Source organism: Octopus bimaculoides, chromosome 23, assembly GCF_046866305.1.
Source record: "Octopus bimaculoides isolate indiv1 chromosome 23, ASM4686630v1, whole genome shotgun sequence".
NCBI classification, from domain to species: domain Eukaryota; kingdom Metazoa; phylum Mollusca; class Cephalopoda; order Octopoda; family Octopodidae; genus Octopus; species Octopus bimaculoides.
In genome coordinates this window covers 7973584-7983583 of record NC_142950.1, presented here as the reverse complement: position 1 = coordinate 7983583, position 10000 = coordinate 7973584, and the positions used below count along the sequence as shown (strand labels likewise).

General features: G+C 39.9%; 1 protein-coding gene across 3 annotated transcripts in view; it reads right to left on the bottom strand.

Annotated features, from left to right (window-relative positions):
- LOC106880149 (epidermal retinol dehydrogenase 2-like) overlaps positions 1 to 10000 on the bottom strand; it is a 172633-nt gene that overhangs the window by 121570 nt on the left and 41063 nt on the right. Inside the window, exon 1 of one of the 3 annotated variants that reach the window (XM_089340083.1) lies at positions 4538 to 5034. The exons of 1 other annotated variant lie outside the window; for it this stretch is intronic. The gene's annotated coding sequence lies outside the window, so the exon portion shown is untranslated. Of the gene's footprint in view, positions 1 to 4537; positions 5035 to 10000 lie in introns of those variants that run through there. One more of the 3 variants, XM_089340084.1, reaches the window with a different exon arrangement.

Genomic DNA, 10000 nt, shown 5'->3' with positions numbered 1-10000 from the left:
CACACACATACACATACATACATACATACCACACCCGCACACATACATTGCCATTTTGCTTTAGGAAATTGGAGACAACACGCTATGAAAAGCCAGCGGGTCAAAATATCTATACATGTGAGAAATGTTTAGAAAACTCATAAGCTTCTGCCTGACAATTTCCAATTTGTGGTGACAGGCAATGTTTCGTTCGTTCGTTCGTGTGTGTGTGTGTGTGTGTGTGTGTGTGTGTGTGTATGTGTGTACATGCATGTATACAGATACTCTTTCACACGTTCCAGTCATTTGACTGAGGCCATGTTGGAGCACCGCTTTTAGTCGAGCAAATCGAACCTAGGACTTGTTCTTTGTAAGCCTAGTACTTATTCTATCATTTCTCTTTTGCCGAAACGCTAGATTTCTGGGACATGAACACACCAACATCGGCTGTCAAACGACGGTAGGGGAACAAATACAGACACATAAATATATACATACATACATATATATATATATATATATATATATATATAATCACTAAACATATCCATCATTTTCTGTTAAAATGCCTGATTGCCGAGTTTCATTTCTTCATTTCTCCGAAGAGAAGATTACATTGTTTTACACTATTTTATTCCTTCGGAATAATACCAATGGTGTCTTCGAAACATGTGTCGGAAGTAAAAGAATTTGAATAACACTGCGTTTAACTCCACACACACACATATATGTGTGTGTGTGTATGTATATATATGTATGTATGTATGTATATATTTGTGTATCTGTGTTTGTTCCCCCCACCACAATATCGTTTGACAGCCGATATTGGTCTGTTTACATCCCTGTAACTTGGCGGTGCAGCAAAAGATACCGATAGAATAAGTGCTAGGCTTACAAAGAATAAGTCCTGCGGTCGACTTGTTCGACTAAAGGCAGTGCTGAAGCATGGCCGCAGTCAAATAACTGAAACAAGTAAACGAATGAAAGAATACGTAATAATGTGGAGGGGTGTGAGTATACATCCTTACATATCTATGCAGCACATATACACGCATTACGTGTATAATATGTATTACACATTGGTACCAGCTGCTAAACTCGATGCAAACTTAAAAAGAATTTAATGACTTTAGGAAGACATGTGTTCGTTATGAATGGGAATTTTGTGTAAAACGTCACAGATACACAGACACAAACGCTCACAGACGCACAGACACTTACACGCGCGCGAGCACACATACACATACATACATACATATGCATGTTCATACATACACACCTACATGTATTCATTTGCAGATATACGTACGTGCATACATTCATGCACACATACATACATCCGTATGTGGAGACAGACATCCATATATTTACATACATACATGCATACATACACGCATAGAGATACACACATACATACACATACATACATACATACATACATACATACATACATATATAGATACACACATAGTACACATACATACATACATAAACACACATATATATACATACACACATGCATACATACAGGCATACATATATACACACATCCGTACACTCGCATACATACAAACACACATACACATATACATAAACACACACACACATACATACACATATACATAAACACACACACGCATACATACGTACATACATATACACACACACATACGCACGGTGAGTGTCAACTCGTAAATAAATATGACGATGACTGAGAAATGATCCTATCCTATACACGTTAACGACAATTGGCTGTCAGCAAAACCCGTGTTTATATTTACAGTCCACAACAGCTTACACAACACCGCTAAGATTCTCACCTCCGAAGCCATGGAGTCCCAGAAACTAATAAGAGATAAGTTTCCGGTTTCGCAAAGATGCGAGTGTTATTTTCGGAATTTCGTTCTCCTACAAAGAGATATCTAAGCAATAACTAGGGAGTCTCTCACTCCCTCTAAACCAGTGCTTCTCAAACTATCTACCGGCAGTTCCCCCTACCCAAATGTGCCAGGGACACATTTCTTAGTAATATTGATTTATAGGGAAAACAATATAAATAATGATTATAATAAATGTTGACAATTTTTTTTATCTTGTATTTATTTTGTAAACAAAAAATACAATATGTGGTCAATAAAGAAGTGTGTTTGTCCCCCCCCCCCCACCAACATCGCTTGACAACCGATGCTGGTGTGTTTACGTCCCAGTAACTTGTTTGTCCCCTCTATAGAGGGGACAAACAAGGACAGACAAAAGGATTAAGTCGATCACATCGACCCCAGTGCGTAATTGGTACTTATTTAATTGACCCCCGAAAGGATGAAAGGCGAAGCCGACCTTGGCGGAATTTGAACTCAGAACGTAGCGGCAGACGAAATACCGCTAAGCATTTCGCCCGGCGTGCTAACGTTTCTGCCAGCTCACCGCCCCCTAATAACAAATAACCTTTTCTACTCTAGGCGCAAGGCCCGAAATTTTGGGCGGGGGGGGGGGGCAGTCGATTAGATCAACTCCAGTACGCAACTGATACTTAATTTATCGATCCTGAAAGGATGAAAAGCAAAGTACTTATTCTATCAGCGACTTTTGGCGAACTGCTATGTTACAAGAACCTCAGCACACCAACACCGGTTGTCAAGACACACGGACGGACACACACATATATTTATAAGTATACATATATATAGGTAGGTCGTATTTTCTGTCTGTTGTCTTTCTATATAATCCTGAATATATACACACACACACACACACACACACACACACATATGTATATATAGTTGAAATTTACAGAAAAACATATATACACGATGAAGGTTCTCACAGTTTCCGTTAAACAAATTCACTTAAAACGTTTTGGTCGGTCCGAGTCTATAGCAGACGACACTTGCACAAGGTATTATGCATATATTATACATTAAATTATATCATATCATATACTATACTATATATTATACATAGAAATATACATAGAAATACAGAATCTTAAAGTTAGTTGGCTCTTTCTACATATTCGCTAATAACATGAAAACCGTGTTTACATTCGTTAGCCTACCTCCCACTCTTTCCTCCTCCCACTCTCTCCTTCCCGCTCTCTATTGCGCGCACTTTTTTCACTGCCCCCCTCTCTTTCTCTCTCTGTTTTTCTCTCTCTTTCTTTCTCGCAACATACTTCCAAATATGCTAACGCACTTGTGTGTAGACTTTTCAGTGTTATTTATAAATCACATGTGTTCTTGTGTACGTGTATACACACACATAAATACATGTGTATATATACAGATATATATATGTATATATACGTTATATATACATATATATATATATTCTTTTTTTTACTTTTTACTTGTTTCAGTCATTTGGCTGCGGCCATGCTGGAGCACCGCCTTTAGTCGAACAAATCGATCCCGAGACTTATTCTTTGTAAGCCTAGTACTTATTCTATCGGTCCCTTTTGCCGAACCGCTAGGGTTACGGGAACGTAAACACACCAGCATTGGTTGTCAAGCGATGTTTGGGGGACAAATACAGACACACACACACACACATATATATACGACGGGCTTCTTTCAGTTTCCGTCTACCAAATCCACTCACAAAGCTTTGATCGGCCCGAGGCTATAGTAGAAGAAACTTGCCCAAGGTGCCACGCAGTGGGATTGAACCCAGAACCATGTGGTTGGTAAACACACTAAGAGCAAACTGCTTACAGTCGTATGTAGACACATACACACACAAACATATGTATGCATACATATACGCATCTATATGTATATAACATACACATATGTATGTACATAACATACACATATGTATGTACACACGCACACACATATATATATATATATATATATATATATATATATGTATAGATATATATATGCATACATACATACGTACATACATACATGCATGCCTACATACACATTTATTGGTAGTCCGACAATGGCTTAACTGGCCGAAACTGCGAAGTCACTGTCGACCTTATTGTTGTTATAGAATTGAGTAACCCTTCAGTTTGACGTAAATTCGTTTTTACTAGAAATATTGAAACTAAACATATAAACAAACACACACACACACACACACACACACACACACACACACACTTTCTTACACATGCTAGTGAATCAGAAAATACATGTTTACTAATTGTGTTCGCTAAAAAGTCTTCACAACTTTTGTGACTAAGAACCGAGTCATATCGGAAGAGAGAACACATCACATAATGTATGTTAAATAGTACAGCGTTTACATATATCTACGTGTGTATGCATGTATGTATATATATATATATATATATATATATATATATATATATATATATATATATATATATATATATATAATATGTTATTTCAAGTGAATTGAATTAGTAAATATCTACTATTCTATTATGTCCACGGCCGATGTTCGCGTCCACCTAACATTACGGTTTTTTTTCTTTTTAGTTCCCCCACGTTTTTTTTTTGTTTTTGCACTCGTATTAAGTAACCGAAGCCATGCGAAGTGTAGTAAATAGTAAAGAAAGAGAAGAAGAATGCTTTGGAAAACTTACCTCAAAAGTTTGTAGTAAAGAAGTTGGAGTCACTTTCTCTGGCAAGCAGTTTTCCTTCATCCAGGGTAACAAAAGACAAAAAAAAAACCTTTCTGGCACGCTACATTAAAGTCAGGCAGCTTACTGCTAAATCTGTGAAATTGCAGGGGCTTGTATACGTACGGGATATATGTGTGTATATGTTTGTGTATAGTTACAGGAGGGGGTGTAGACGTATGTAGGTATATGTATATAGAGATACTTGTATATAAATGTAGAGATGTTTTGTGCGTGTTTCTATAAGTGTGGAGTTAGCGGTTACAGGAGAGGTGGATGTCGGTATATTTCTAACATAGCTGTGTGTGTGTGAGTGAGAGAGTGGGAGAGGGAGAGGAAAAGAGAAATAAGTTACTGGGAGGGGGGTGTATGTGTGTTTTTATACGGGAGGTAGGTGTATCGAGTGGCGCATACGTCTATGACTGTTTGTAAGTGTGTGAGTGTGCGTATATTTGAGTGTGTGAGTGTAGTTACGTGGTAAGTATCTTACATGTGTACTTTGTATATGGATGTATATAATTCTGTGTCTGTGTACATATATATATATGTATATATATATATATATATGTATGTATGTATATGTATATATATTTACAGGATCGAGGTATCTGTCAGTATTCTTGTAAATAAACGAAAAGTGTATATATATATATAGACATGTACGTGTGTGTTTGCATATGAATGAAGGGTATGTAGGTTGGTAGGTAAGTAGGTAGGTAAACAGTGAGCAGATCGCATCACATGTATACGAATGCGTACTCCATGTTTGTAAACATGTGTTTGTGTTTGAGAGTGTGTATGTCTGTTTGTTTGTGAATGCGTGAGTGTGGTATCTATGTCAATACGCATGCATATACATGTATATATGTGTGTGTGTGTGTGTGTGTGTGTACTTACGAACGCATGTGTCAGAGATAGTGTATTTATATGTACGAAACAATAAACATGTGCATGTGTGTGTGTGTGTGTGTGTGTGTGTTTGCCTCTCGCTTTACAGATGTATATGCGCGCGCGAGAGATTGTGTGTGCGTGTGTGTGTGTGTGTGTGTATGTGTGAGTATGAATGAAGGGGGTAGATATGTAGGTAAACAGAATGAGTTGATCTCACCACGTGTGTGTGAGTGCGCCGCGAGTGTATGTGTGTGTGTGTGTGTGTGAATATATGAGTATATATATATATGTTTGTGTGTGTGTGTGTGTGTGTATACTGGGTAAAAATCTGTGATTGTATATGGCTCTTTCTATAAACAGATGTGTGTGTGTGTTTGTACTTATATTGTGTAAACTATAAACAAATGTGTGTAATCGAGAATTACTTGTTTACCATTCGACTACGTGCGATGTCGACTTGCTTTTACCGTCTTTACCAATACGACATCGTATCCAGCGCACACGTTGTATGTATGTATGTATAATATATGTATGTATGTATAATATATATATGTATATATATATATATATATATATATATATATATATATGTTCTTTTATTTGTTTCAGTGATTTGACTGCGGCCATGCTGGAGCACCGCCTTCAGTCGAGCAAATCGACCTCAGGACTTATTCTTTGTAAGCCTAGTGCTTATTTCAATCGGTATCTTTTGCCGAACCGCTAGAGTTACGGGGACGGGGACACACCAGCATTGGTTGTCAAGCGATGTTGGCGGGGGGGGGGGGCAAACACACACACACACACACACACACACAGATATATATGTACGACGGGCTTCTTTCAGTTTCCGTCTACCAAATCCACTCACAAGGCTTCGGTAGGCCCGAGGCTATAGTAGAAGACACTTGCCTAAGGTGCCACGCAGTGGTACTGAACCCGGAACCATGTGGTTGGTAAGCAAGCTACTTTATTTCATTTCAATTTGCCATAAAGGCAGTACACAGAGAGTAGCTACGGGCTGGACAAAAACATTAATGAGATGAAATGGATGATAAATATGCTGGTATAATGAGAGAAGGCAGAAGCCGCCCGCCGAACTTTGCTTCTCTATAATACTGTTCTTTTTAAAATAAAATTTTCACATTGAAGCTATGAACCTCGTACATAAAAAGTCATAAATTAAGGCATTTGCCTCTTACGATTTTTCATTACACAATATGAGGCACTCGTCCTCTTAGGTTTTTTCGCCCGATATAGCCTTCGCGTCTCTCAAGCAAAACGATGGGTCTGGGTCGGGCCACTTTTCAATACTGAATTCGTCGAGGGGGAAGGAATTCACCACCGTACTTATGTGACTACCTGACACGACCTCCGCAGTCACCAGCGGAGGCCAGTCCGGATCCTTAGCACAGGTGAGGACTCCCTCTCTCCGACGTTTCCTTTTATTGACGAATTTCTGCAGGGCCCCTCCCTTTCGGAATAGGATTAGCCAATCCTTTTCCTCACAGGTGAGCCCACAGCTTCTACTGTCGTCGGCACAATTCCCGCCGACCTGCTTTCCTCCGTTGGTGGGAATTGTGCACTATCGAGCACCGGTCGTGCCTCGTTCTTTTTTTTTTCTTTTTCTTTGGGGCCACTGGAGTAGGGCGTACTTCCGCCTTTGCCGGAAGGTCCTCCTCCTCCCCCATGATTTTCGGTGGGCAACCATTGTTGCCCACCTTCTTCGAGTAACCTAGTGTAGGTCCGCAAAACCACCGTTCTTTCCCTGAAATCATTTAACTACTTCTTGGGTGGGATAATCTCCCACTCCACAGCAGTGGCCTTATTTTTCTTTATGTTCTCTGCCATGATAAAAATGTCCACATAAAAGAAGGAGAAAGGAAATACAACAGTTCAGAAAGAATAAATAAAATATAAAGTTCCAGGCAGAATAACAAATTTTCAGGCCACAACGGTACTCCGGCCCGATTTGATCCCGGCTCCGCTGCAGTCGTCACTTTGGTGGTAAAAATTAAATCCTTTGCGTATCCTGCCGCTTTCCTAAAAGACACTGAACACGTCCTCACGCATCACGTCTGTCCTTACGTTCTGAGTTCAAATTCTACCAAAGCCGACTCTGCCTTTTCATCTTTTCGGGTTGGTGAATTAAGTGCCAGTCGAGTACTAGGGTCGATGAAATCGACCAGCACCTCTCCCAGAATTTCAGGCCTTGTGCCTATAGTAGAAAGGATTAGGAAAGTGTTGTGGAAGAATTCTGACCAACCCCACGTGACCAAAAGGGGACTGGCGCATTACAATAAAATAAAGAAACTGCGTGAACTGTCGGCAGTTGACAGCACTGATCGTTCGTATCGGATTACTGTGTTAGTTTAATATCTATTTCGTTATTGCCCACAAGGGGCTAAACATAGAAGGAACAAACAAGAACAGACGAACGGATTAAGTCGATTACATCGACCCCAGTGCGTAACTGGTACTTAATTTATCGATCCCGAAAGGATGAAAGGCAAAGTCGACCTCGGCGGAATTTGAACTCAGAACGTAACGGCAGACGAAATACCGCTAAGCATTTCGCCCGACGTGCTAACCACTCTGCCAGCTCGCCGCCTGTGTTAGTTTAATATCGTACCTACGTTTGCGTGAACATATTAATTCTGCGAAAGGTTATTCGAGATAAACATATGCAAATATTTATGTGGGTAATACCATTCCTACACCCTTGTGCACACCCCAAAATCGTCATAACGTTATTAGCGACGAGATATTCAAACGCCGAAGTGGAGGCGCAATGGCCCAGTGGTTAGGGCAGCGGACTCGCGGTCATAGGATCGCGGTTTCGATTCCAAGACCGGGCGTTGTGAGTGTTTATTGAGCGAAAACACCTAAGGCTCCACGAGGCTCCGGCAGGGGATGATGGCGAACCCTGCTGTACTCTTTCACCACAACTTTCTCTCACTCTTACTTCCTGTTTCTGTTGTGCCTGTAATTCAAAGGGTCAGCCTTGTCACACTGTAACACGCTGAATATTACCGAGAACTATGTTAGGGGTACACGTGTCTGTGGAGTGCTCAGCCACTTGCACATAAATTTCACGAGCAGGTTGTTCCGTTGATCGGATCAACTGGAACCCTCGTCGTCGTAAGCGACGGAGTGCCAACAACAATTCAAACGCCGAAGACATAACAGAAAGCCAAGGCGGCAAGCTGGCTGAATCGTTAGTGTGTCGAACAAAATGCTGGTGTTATTTCTTGCAGCACATTACGTTCTGGGTTTAAAATGCCTCCGAGGTCGACTTTGCCTTTATCTTTTCAGGGTCGATAAAATAAGTACGAGTTGAACAGTGGAAGTCGGTGTATCGTCTAGCTCCAATGCTCCTAAAATCGCTGGTCTTGAGCCAAAATTTAAAACATGGCAGAGTTGCAAGCGCGTCGAACAAAATGCTTGGTGCTATATCTTCCGACTCATTTCGTTCCGGGTTCAAACGTCATTGAGGACGACTTCGCTTTTCATTCTTTCGGAACCAATAGAATAAAAAAACAGTTGAGGTCTGGGGTCAAAGTGATCGACTAGTGCCGCCCTCCCACTAAAATTATTGGCCTTATGCCAAACGTTGCTGCTGCTACTACTACTGCTGCTACTGTTGTTTTTGCTGCTGATGTTACTGCCAATATAATTACCAGAAATGTTCCAAGTAGTAACACAGTTAATGGAAATCTCGTTAAGTTTCTTTATTTTTCTTTCAAAACGTGCGTGTCTTGAACAATATTATTTATTTATTCTTTTTTTTTATCTTTATCTTTCTTTTCATTTTTCTTTTATCTACCCTTTTTTTAATTGTTTCAGTCACTGGACTTGCAGCCATACCGGGGCACCACCTTGGAGGGTTTCTGCAAAACAAATCGACCCCAGTAAGGGTGGTACTTATTCTATCGTTCTCTTATGAAGAATTACTATATTACAGGGACGTAAACAAAGCAACGCTTGTTGTCAAGTGGTATCTGTGTGATAAATAGAGACAAACAGACACACACACACACACACACACACACACACACACACACACAGTATATATATATATATATATATATATATATATATATATATATATTTCGTTTTTGGATTTGGTTTGCAAGATTTTTTATGTGATTTCGTGTGTTGAAGCATATTCTGTTGTGTCTGGGGAGAGTCATTTTCTTTTCGTGCCTTAAAATTTAACGAAAAGAAAATTACTCTCCTCAGACACAACAGTATATATATATATATATATATATATATATATATATATATATATGTCAACTCTTGTTGAATTCTTCGCTCATTTCCTCCAGAAGTGCGTGGTCCACCTGCACTTTTCCCATCACACAAACACCCAGTTTCTCCAAACCGCCTATACCAACGACGGATGTTCTTTGACATTGGTAGATTAACGCCAGAACGGTTACGAAACGCACGCTGAACTGAAACCACCGATCCACTCTTGCTAAACGCCTTCTGTTGAGCGGACCACATCTTGTCAGTCACTAGGGTTTACCTCGA